Source organism: Bos javanicus, chromosome 13 (assembly GCF_032452875.1).
Source record: "Bos javanicus breed banteng chromosome 13, ARS-OSU_banteng_1.0, whole genome shotgun sequence".
In the NCBI taxonomy this organism is placed as follows: domain Eukaryota; kingdom Metazoa; phylum Chordata; class Mammalia; order Artiodactyla; family Bovidae; genus Bos; species Bos javanicus.
The window spans coordinates 74,253,356-74,265,271 of record NC_083880.1 but is presented as its reverse complement, the minus strand read 5'-3'; positions in this window follow the sequence as shown (position 1 = coordinate 74,265,271).

The window sequence follows — 11,916 nt, the reverse complement described above, 5'->3', positions numbered from 1 at the left end:
ACAGGCTCCCTGTTACAGGTCTGTCCCCAGGCCATTTCCTCTCCTATTAAATGGTCCTCAGAACCGCACTTTGAAAGCCAGCCTGCAGGAGCCCTTACCAGGGCTGGCAGGGAAGGGTAGCAGGCAGCGGAAAGCTGCCTTCCCCACGAATCTTGAGAATGTGAAAGAGGAGCCAAGATCAGGAAGGGTTGACTCTCAGAAAATCCCACATTCTCTCCCCCTAACCTGCACACTGGAAGAATTTGTCTTCTGTTGCAAAAAATAAACACAACTCCCTCCTCACTCCTTGAAGATGAAGTGATCCACTAGATTTCCATGTGCTGGCACCACGCCATGCTTCGTGCACAAGTGTGTAGTCTCTACAAGACTGTGTCCCCCCGACCCAGTTACTATTGAGACCTTGGGTCTAGATTCGAGTGAATTGCCAAGACCCTCAAAGCAGTGGCAAACACCCTTGGAAGATGAAAACGTCAATTCGTTTTTGTTTTAACTTTTTATTTTAGATTGGGGTACAGCAAACAATGTTGTGATAGTTTCAGGTGGACAGTGAAGAGTTTCAGCTGTATATACACATGCATCCATTCTCCCCACAAACTCCCCTCCCATCCAGGCTGCTACACAATATTGAGCAGAGTTCCACGTGCTATACAGTAGGTCCTTGTTGGTTATCCGTCTTAAATATAGCGGTGTGTACACGTCCTTCGCAAACTCCCTAACTGTCCTGCCCCTCGTCCTTCCCATACAACCGTAAGCTTGTGCTGCAAGTCTGTGCGTCTGTTTCTGTTTTATAAGTAAGTTCGTTTGTATCCTTTCATTTTAGAGTCCACATATAGGGGATGTCATACAGTATTTTTCCTTCTCTGACTTTCTTTACTCATTATGACACTTTTTAGGCCCATTCATGTTGCTGCAAATGGCATTTTTTCATTCTTTTTTAATGGCTGAGTAATATTCCATTGGTGCTTCCCTGGTGGCTTACTCAGTAAAGAATCTGCCTGCAATGCAGGAGACATGGGTTCAATCCCTGGGTTGGGAAGATCCCCTGGCAAAAGGAATGGCAACCCACTCCAGTATTCCTGCCTGGAGAATCCCATGGACAGAGGAGCTTGGCGGGCTACAGTCCATGGGGTCAAAACAGTCGGACACAACTTAGAGACTAAACCACCACCACCAATATTCCATTTAGACCTCAGTGCTTATTTTATGCTGGAGATAAACTCAGCTGAGATGTTGGATCCCAGGGTGTCACGACTGCATGTTTCACAGTAAGAGGAAACAGGTTATGCGCTCCCCTGCAAACAGGCCACGTGGTGTGTGGGTTATTTTGAACTGAAGACATTTGAGACCCAAAAGACTCAGGAAAAGCTGATTACTACTCCCCTAACTGCCTAAAGGATTTAGTTAGAGGGCCTTTATCTGGAAGGGAACTAACCCCAAAGATAACTTTTAGTATCAGAAACATTTATCTATCTGCATGGCATGGTAATCATTTGTTAACCAAATATCTGCTTTTCTCATCTTCCTGGAATTTATCTTCTTCCCCTTTGAACCCCAATCCTCACTCCCTTCTCCTTCATTCTGAGTGGCATATAAGCCTCAATTGCCTGACCATATCTGGGTCCCATGTCTTTGGGGATGATGTACATATGAAATTTGTTTTTCTCCTGTTCATCTGTCTTATGTCAATTGAATTACCACACCAGCCAAGGAATCTAGAAGAGAAACAGGGAAAGGTTTCCTCCCCTACAATAGTAGGAGGACCCAGGTTTGGCGAATTACCCACTGTTCCTGGGCCTCAGTGCTTTCATCTGTAAAATGCGATTATTTATCAAATTGGCCCGTGTCTTTGGGATGCTGTGAATGCATTTGAGACAAATGAACACAGGATGCTTAGCTCTGTGCCTCCAAGAGGTAGATGATCAAAGATTCAGGACTCCTCTTATGATCATCAATGGGACACCCAGCTCCCAGTAGGAATGTCTGGGTCTGATCTCAGGCCTGTGTTGAGATAAACATCTAGACTCAAGATGAGTCACTCCAGGGACTTCCCTGGTGGTCCAGTGGTTAAGAATCCACCTTATAGTGCTGGGGATGTAAGTTTGACCCCTCAGTTCAGTTCAGTCGCTCAGTCATGTCCGACTCTTCGCGACCCCATGAATCGCAGCACGCCAGGCCTCCCTGTCCATCACCAACTCCCGGAGTTCACTCAGACTCATGTCTGTCGAGTCAGTGATGCCATCCAGCCATCTCATCCTCTGTCGTCCCCTTCTCCTCCTGCCCCCAGTCCCTCCCAGCATCAGGGTCTTTTCCAATGAGTCAACTCTTCGCATGAGGTGGCCAAAGTACTGGAGTTTCAGCTTTAGCATCATTTCTTCCAAAGAAATCCCAGGGCTGATCTCCTTTAGAATGGACTGGTTGGATCTCCTTGCAGTCCAAGGGACCCTCAAAAGTCTTCTCCAACACCACAGTTCAAAAGCATCAAGCTCCTACATGCCATGGAGCAACTAAGACCCAATGAAGCCAAATAAATAAATCTTACAAAAAAAAAAAAAAGATGAGCATGCCAGCCTGGGGTGCCATGTCAGCAAACCAAAACTTAACTCTGGTCCTGTAAATCCTCTGAGGTTCTCTGGACCCTTGGGGATGGAGACCGCCCACTTTATGAAGTGTTCAATAGAGTTTCTATGTTCATCAATCATTTTTTAAAATGAGGTATTTTATTTTGCTCTATTTATTTATTTTTGGCTGCACTGGTTCTTCGTTGCTGTATGAAGGCCTTCTGCTCTTGCGGTGTGTGGGCTTCTCAGTGCAGTGGTCTCTCTGGTTGTGGAGCACAGGCTCTAGGCGCATGGACTTCAGTGAGTGCAGCACTCAGGCTCAGTAGCTGAGGTACACCGACTAAGTTGCTCAATGGCAAGTGGAATCTTCCCAGAGCAGGGATCGAACCCATGTCCCCTGCATTGGCAGATGGATTCTTAACCACTGGACCACCAGGAAGTCCTTTAACGGTTTTAAACAAGGGATTGCCTCTTTCCCTCTAGGGGTCTGGGGCTTCCCTGACTGAGGTCGGCCGTGTAGGTGGTATATGCCCATGTGACTGACCACAGTAAAAAACCCAAGACTCTCAGACAGGAGTAAGCTTCCCTGGTTGGCAACAGCTTGGATGAGTTGGGCTGAGGGAATCAAGCAGATTCTGTGTGACTGGACAAGGAGGAAAGTAAAAGTGAAAGTTGCTCAGTCGTGTCCAACTGTTCGAGTCCATGGACTGTTGTCCACTGGGTTCTTCTGTCCATGGAATTCTCCAGGCAAGAATACTAGAGTGGGTTGTCATGCCCTTCTCTGGGGGATCTTCCTAATCCAGGGATCGAACCCAGGTCTCCCGGATTGCATGCAGATTCTTTACCGTTTGAGCTACTTGGACATCCGGACAGGGAGGAGACATTTGGAAACTTGTGCTGTGTTCCTCCAGTTTCACCGTCTGCATTTCCCCCTTTGTTGACTGGACGCTTGGTCCACTTGATCAATAATTGATCAATATCAAGTATTGATACTTGAAACTTAAGTATCAATACAACATGTTAGTGTTCTGTAAGTCCTTTTATAAACTGAACCTGAGTGGTCTTGGGGATTCCAAACACAAGTAGCTACCATTATTGGGGCTTCCCTGGTGGCTCCGACGGCAAAGAATCTACCTGCAGTGCAGGAGACCTGGGTTCAATCTCTGGGTCAGGAAGATCCCCCTGGAGAAGGAAATGGCAACCCACTCCAGTATTCTTGCCTGGAGAATTCCATGGACAGAGGAGCCTGGCGGGCTACAGTCCATGGGATCACAAAGAGTAGGACACGACTGAGAGATTAACACTTTCACTTTCCCACTGTTACCCCCAAAGAGAAACTGTATCCACAGAAGTTAAAAAATTTGCCTGATCTCACACAGATAGTGACTAGCAAAGCTGGAAATTAAATTTTTCTGACTCCATAAGACATACTTTTTTTTTTTTTTTGTATAGCAGAGTTTTATTCAAGTGAAAAGAGACAGAGAAAGCTTCTGACTAGACATCAGAAGGTGGATGGAGAATGCCCCCCTTGCAAGTGTTAGCAAGGGAGTTATATACTTTTTAAATTGGTTATTACAATAAATCAAAAGAATGTCTCAAGGTTGTAGAGATCTTACTAGACCCACTCCCACAATTTACATTTTAAGATAACAGGATTAGCCAGAAGGTTTTCAGGAAGCAGTAAACTGTCCTCAAGCCGGATACATTGTTGTTATATAATCCTTAGTACAGAGTTTAAACTGAGTTGTTTGTTGTGTAATCATCAGTTTCAGGCTTAAAGAAAAAATGTTTTATGTGACTAAGACTAAGGAATGTAGAGAAAAAAAAAGATGTTTGTCTTTCCTCCTCCTCAAGAATTCCATATCCCTATCTCTGCTCTGAGAGCCCCAGACCCCTTTCTCCTCCTTGGGGACCCCAGACTTCTTATCAGCCTGCCTAGGAATTGGCTCTCTCATTCCCCCTTTTTCTTTTAGGAGAATTGTGTTGCCAAAGGAAAGGGGCATCATTTTCATTCCATAACTACTTCCTGCTGTTGAGGGGCATGGTCCCTAGATTGTTGAGGCATCATATTCTCCTAACCCTCATATTGAGGGTCTCTGATCCAGGGGCCCCAAGTAATAGTTGGAGGAAGTTGTGGCTCTCTTAGGAGCTTGGATAACCACTTGTAACTTAAAAGCTTTCAGACAGAAATAAACCCCATTTTACAGTTACAGATGTAAGGCAAAACAGTCATTAAACCAAATTAAAACATAATCAAAATTAAAAGTTACATTATGTCCATAGTTACTTCAGTTCATCTTAGGATTGTTAGATGTCATCAGATCAAGAAGAGGAGTCACATTGATTGTTGTTGGTGAAGGTGTCCTCAGAGTTGAAGAAAGTCCTTTCCTTGAAGTGGAGAAACTCACCATGGGAAATCTTCAATGATGAGGAAGGGAGTGCTCCGAGACCCAGCAATTACGTTGATTGTGAAATGCAGGGCATAGAAATGAGCCCAGGACAGGAAGGTGTTGTCTTGAGGGCATAAGACATACTTTTAACAACTACTGGAGCACAAATGAAGATAATTTAACATAAGTGATGTCTCGAATAGAAAAAAAGACAATAGGAACAGATTTTTTTTTTTTCTGCTATGTCATGTGGCTTGTGGGATCTTCGTTCCTTGACCAAGGATTGAACCCGCATCCTTGGCAATGAATGCTCAGAGTTCTAACCACTGGACCACCGGGGAATTCCCAGGAACAAAAAATTTATTTCACTATGTAATACAAGAAAATCCACCTCTCCACCCTGAAAATCTATAGACTGAAAAATCATTCCATGTTCTAGTACAAAAAATGATGCAGAATGATACCAAAATAGCCTTGTTAAGTTACTGAAGCTTAAGGATAAGCAAAAAGGTTTTTAGTCATTCAAGTACAAAAAAGTAACCTCCAAGGGAGAAAAATATTTAGGCCACTTCATCAACACTCCATGGCAGAATTCAGTGGACATATCCACAGTTGTTTTGGGAAAAGAAATTCAGCCTTTTCACAGGGAACTGGTTAATATTATGTGGCAGCCTGGATGGGAGGGTGGTTTTGGGGGAGAATGGATACACATGAATGTATGGCTGAGTCCCTTCCCTGTTCACCTGAAACTACCACAACATTGTTAATCGGCTACACCCAATACAAAATAAAAAGTTTAAAGTTAAAAAAGAGAAGAAATTCAGCCTTCTGGTTTTTCCTGAAACTCATCAGAAACACTCCAGTTTTGTACCATCTGTCTCCCCTGGCTGTAACTCTCTCCCCTGATGGCCTCATGGCTCCCTGCAGGATTTGCACAAGTCTTTGTTCATAAGCTGCCTTCCCAGAGTTGCTCTCACTGATGGTCCTAGGTAGAAATTATAACACTGCTCCATGCCCCTGTCTCCACCCCAGTACTCCTTATACCCTTTCTGTTTTGTTTTCTTCTTCAGAACTCGATCTCCCTCTAACATCTACAGAATATACTTGCTTTACTCTGTTTATTGTCCAGGAGCATATAAACCCCACAGAGAGAAATTTTTTGTCTGAAATGCTCGCTCCCAGAGCATCCTAACACCCAGGACAGTGCATGGCATGTGATAGACACTCAGTGAATATCTGCTGAGCGGATGAAAGGAAATCAATGGACAGGTAGGTGATCAGCAAGCAGTGTGTTAGCTCAGGTCTTCCTTTTCAGCCTCCTGCAGGTGTCTGCAGAATATCAATGCCCCTACCTCACTACCCCAATGTCACCTACCTCAGAAGACAGGTGTGACACAGGAAACCTTCCTGCAACCACTGTGGCAACTTCTCAGCTGGCCAGACCCACGCTGTTTACCTGGCACTGACCCAGGCAGAGGCTGAGCTGGGGGCAGGTGACATCCAACTTGGAACAAGAACCTTGCATTTCTGGGCAGAAAAAAAGAGTAAGGGATCCAGGCAGAGGTGAAGCAGGGAGATGAACTTCACAGCATGATCTCCCACTGCCCCTCATCTGGATTCACAAACAGAAGAACTGCCTATTTGAGTGGATTTCAGGGGAGCAAGAAGATCACCCGCAAACTTCTCTCCTCTGGTCTCTCCAGCTTTGAGATTATTGGACCTCAGTTTGGGTACCAGTTATGACTTTTCCTAACTTTGTGACCTGGGGCCAGAAATCTCTCAGGGCCCCCACATCTTCAGGTGTCAGATGAGATCAGCGCTGACCACATCAGGGTTGTTGTGGAAGCACTGGAGGCAGCAGGCATACATTCCTTCTCCCTGAGAAGTCAAAGTCCTTTGCAATAATAATAATAAGTAAAAACAGAATCATGAAGATCATGGCATCTAGTCCCATCACTTCATGGCAAGTAGATGGGGAAACAGTGGAAACAGTGACAGGCTATTTTTTGGGGCTCCAAAATCACTGCAGATGGTGACTGCAGCCTTGAAGTTAAAAGACGCTTACTCCTTGGAAGGAAAGTTATGACCAACCTAGACAGCATATTAAAAAGCAGAGACATTGCTTTGCCAACAAAGGTCCATCTAGTCAAAGCTAGGTTTTTCCAGTGGTCATGTATGGATGTGAGCGTTGGACTATAAAGAAAGCTGAGCGCCGAAGAATTGATGCTTTGAACTGTGGTGTTGGAGAAGACTCTTGAGAGTCCCTTGGACTGCAAGGAGATCCAACCAGTCCATCCTAAAGGAAATAAGTCCTGAATATTCATTGGAAGAACTGATGCTGAAGCTGAAACTCCAGTACTTTGGCCACCTGATGTGAAGAACTGACTTAGTAGAAAAGACCCTGATGCTGGGAAAGATTGAAGGCTGGGAGGAGAAGGGGATGACAGAGGATGAGATGTTTGGATGGCATCACTGACTCAATGGACATGAGTTTGAGTAAACTCCTGGAGTTGGTGATGGACAGGGAGGCCTGACGTGCTGCAGTCCATGGGGTCACAAAGAGTCGGACACGACTGAGCGACTGAACCGAATTGAACTGAATGACAGAATGATAGCAGTTAGCACTTATCTCCTTCTATGTACCAGGCTTTATCTTACGTACTTGATGTGTATTAACTCATCGAATCCTCACAATAGTCCCAAATAGGTGGTGAGGAGCTGTTATTATTTCCTCACGTAACAGATGAGGAAACTGAGGAATTAAAAGGGTAAGTAATTTGTTGAAGGTCATACAAGGTAGAGATAGGATTTGAACCCAGGAATCTGGCTTCAGCATCCGTGCATATGCACTCTGCTGCATTGGTGGCTGTTAACAATTGGGGAAGTGTGAGGGGTGACACACCCACAATCCCTTCAGTCACTCCTACATATTCACTCCCAGTTACAATCATGTAACACCAGCCCCCCTCTAACTCATCTGTGCACAGACAAGCATTTTCCACTCACTCACGCACACACAACACAGAGATACACCCTGTGCTCCACTTCAGGCTCAAGGAGGAGGGAGCTGGGCTCAGTGCCCAGAAGCCCGAGGAGCAAGTCCAGCCAAACATCAAGCAGGCTCAGAGCTGGGTGATGAGCTGAGAGGACGTGGGGGGCTGCCTTCCTGCACAGACACCCTTTCCCTGGAGAAGGGCAGGAGCTCTCAATACCGAGCTGCCCCAGGACAGAAGGGCTTCGAGAACAGGTAACTCACCAACAAGCCACTGTGAGTGAAGGATCTGCTCTCTCCTGAGACATTTCACATGCATGATTTCATTTAGCCTCAAGTCAGTCCTACAGCATCTGGGTTCTCATTCCATTGTGTTAAGGAGAAAGTACAGGCTCATAGAGGTAAAGTAACTTGCTCAGACCCCACAACCAGCAAATCAGACAACTAGGATTTCAGTTCAGGAGCCCTCTGGCTCTGCCCCTCCTCCTGCCCTAGTCTAGCCATCACAGACCAGGAGCAGCAGAGCCTCTTCCTAACAATAGAGACTCCTCCTTTCTCCCCCGTCCTCTCTTGTCTGTCCATCTTTCTCTCCCATGTCCTCCTCTCCTGGTCCTCCTCACTCTGGCCCAGGTTAGAGCCCTCCTCTCCCCGGTACACTGACCAGAAGCCCCCTGATGGGCTGGTCCTTCTCCACCTCCCCGCTCCCTGCTCATGAGTGACTGAGGTCTCTGATTACACACCTTCACAGCCCCTGTGGGCATTTTCAGAGAAATCACAAAGAAGGAAAATCACAGGGGCGGGATTTGGATAAAGACCAGTGATCATAACACCTTAGGACCCCAAGTCATTTGCCAGTTTCTAGTCTTCAGTTTTTCCTTCTGAATAGTGAGGAGCTTGGATTCCACGCTGTTTAAGGCTCCTCCTGCTCTGGTGGGAGCCCCCATGACCTGCTGGACAGTCTTGAGCTCTTGAGCAGGTACTCGTTTGTTTGTTTTAAATTGGAGTATAGTGCTTTACAATGTTGGGTTAGTTTCTGCTGTACAGCCAAGTGATTCAGCCATATGCATACGTATATCCCCCTCTCTGGAACGTTTCCCCTCCCCACCCCCACCCCCGATCCTGCCCCTCTAGGTCATCACAGGGCACTGAGCTGAGCTATCTGCGCTAGACAGCAGATTCCCGCTAGCTATGAATTTAGACATGGAGGTGTACATGTGTCCATGCGACTCCCAATTCATCACACCTTCCTCTCCTCCCCACCTGCCGTGTTCATGTCTGTTTTCTAAGTCTGCTTCTCTGTGGAGCAGGTGCTTTTTATGACACCCAAGCTTCACATACTTTCTCTCACTCACTCCTGAGAGCGGAAGAGAGCGTTTTCAAGAGGCAGAAGTGGGAGAGGTGCTTGGGGAGAGGTCTTGATTTCTTCAAACCACTCAGACAAAAGCTGAACCTCCTTGCTTGGACTCCTATGCAGCCAGGAACGGCGGTGTGACCTTGGACATCTGTCTCTCTCAGATGCTCACTCCACATCTTTAAGATGGGCTGGGCACTCTCTTCAATCTGTAAAGTCTGTTTCCATCTGGACAGAGGAATCTGGGCATCTTGCCAGGCCAAGTGCCCCCAAGTGTTACCCCCAGGGCTGGGGGAGTCCCCAGGGGAAGGCACTGATAAGGACGCTCACCCCAGGCTTGGGGATCCAGCTCTCTCGATGAGACTGTCCGCGGCTCCTTGCTGGCCGGGGAGGTCCCCTGACCTCTGGGAACGACGTCCCATAGGGTGTGTCCTGGAAGTGTGTCTTGCTCCAGAGCACTGAAGCTCTCTCTCCTGATGCACTTCAGAGATGCCTTTGTCTCCTGGGCTGTGGGAGGAAGAGCCGATCTGGTTCCATCTGACCTGACCTGGCCAGGGGTTCCTGAGTCAGGAGAGCCCCCATTCCTCAACCAGGAGCTCCAGCCACTTTCCAGCCCCTGACCCAACCTGTTCCCAGGCAGTTTCCCCAGGGTTACCACGGGGCACCTGGCAGACCACGCAGTCTGGGCTGCACTTGAGGTGGTGGGCACATTCCCATAGGAGAGGCACTTCTGCGTGCAGTTCAGGTCCCCCTCTAGCATGGGGCGCATGCCTGATTTCTCTGCTCCTGTGCCTGGGGGGTGGACAGGCAGTGGGGGGCCAGAGTCCTAGAGTCAGAGCATGTCTGCCTGATGTCCTAGAGAGGGAGGGAAAAGACAGGGTCCAGGTTAGACATTTATACCTGGCCTCCAGTTTATATTTCATGGGGCACGAAGACGTGGGCTTCAGGCCGGATACTTACAAGTTAGCATTTCTTGAGACAACAGATAGCTGGGCTCCAGGTAAGGCATTTACAATCAGCCTTCTGTTTGCCCTCTGAAATGGAAGTGACAGCAGAAACAGGATAAACAGCCAGTCTTTGCTTCTTGTAAACGCCTTAAGGTAATAGTCACGACAAGGACAAAGACAGGCAAAACCATGTTTGAGTAAGAGATGAAGGAATCTTCACCCACTGCCCCCCACTGCTCTTTTGGGACAAGGGAGACTCTACACGTGCAGAAAGACTCGTTAGGGGTCAGAAGTCAGGGGATAGCACCAGGCCATAATGAGATTTGCTCCTCCCAGAAGCCTTCACTTTATGATCCATCTTGGCTGAGGGGTGCGTGTGCACCTAGGGGAGGGTCCCAGGGTAGGTCAGGTGTGGAAAAAAAAAACAAAACCAGATGATTGGCTAAAGGTAAACAAAGACCCGGAAGAACCGACCTATATAAATGGCCTAACCATCTCTTTATTGCGCTCCTCCTCACCAGGGGGGACGCCCACACCCTTTCTCTCTGGGTGTGCATTTCTGCCTTGCTTCTGTCTTAACTAAACAGTTTCTCTGTGTGCTCTCCCACTTGTTATTGTGCTTTGTCTCTAGTAATAAATTTTGTATCTGCATTTGCAGTTTTTGCCTCCTTGATAAATGCATTTTTCACTGGGGGCCAAGATCCAGGGAAAAATAGTTTCTAGCCTCTAGCCCTTGCTGGTGGCTAGGATTCCTGGTTTTCATCTAGACTACCCAGGTTCAATTCCTGGGCAGGAAATTAAGATCTCGATTCACACCACTGCTCACTGCTGCCTCTCCGAGATTACTAGGTGCATAAATATGAATTCCAAAGATATCTTAGTCTCTGACTCTGAGCTTCCCTGGTGGCTCAGACAGTAAAGAATCTGCCTGCAATGCAGAAGACTTAGGTTCAATCCCTGGATAGGGAAGATCCCCTGGAGAAGGGAATGGCAACCCCCTCCAGAATTCTTGCCTCCATAATCCCTTGCACAGAGGAGCCTGGTGGGCTACAGTCCATGGGGTTGCAAAGAGCTGGACACGACTGAGTGACTAACACACTGGCGCCCTCTACAGCCTTCAGAAGGTCTCATCTCTAGGGTCCTCAGCATTGGGAGGGCTGGAATGACCAGACCCTGGCTTCAGAGCCCCCAGTGCCTAAGGAGCCCCTCCCCAGCCCCCGCATAGTTGAACTTCCCATGTCGCCCAGAGTTCCCATCCTGCCGCTGTCTCCATCCTCCGCACAGAGCTCCCCTCAAATGCCAGTCTTCTGTGGTCTCCCCAACTCTAGCACATTGGATCCTACACCCTAAACCTGAGAGGCACCACCTTTAAGCACCGGGAATCTCCACATTTTTGTCTGCACGGATCTCCCCATTTCCACCCCAGGAATCTCCACTTCTCTGTCCCCAGACAGGCTAGGAGTCTTCAGCACAGCACCCCTGGTTCCACCCCTTCTGGGCAACAGTCCTCCCTCCTCCCCACTCAGCTGGGACCAGAGGAGGGGGAGGTTGGCAGCAGCACTCGGGGGCTGCGGCAGGCAGGCACAGCGCTCCTAGGGTGCAGGACTGAGGTGCCTCTGGATGGGAAGGGTTAATGTTTGCCTGGAGGCTGGACTCCAATACTTTGGCCACCTGATGT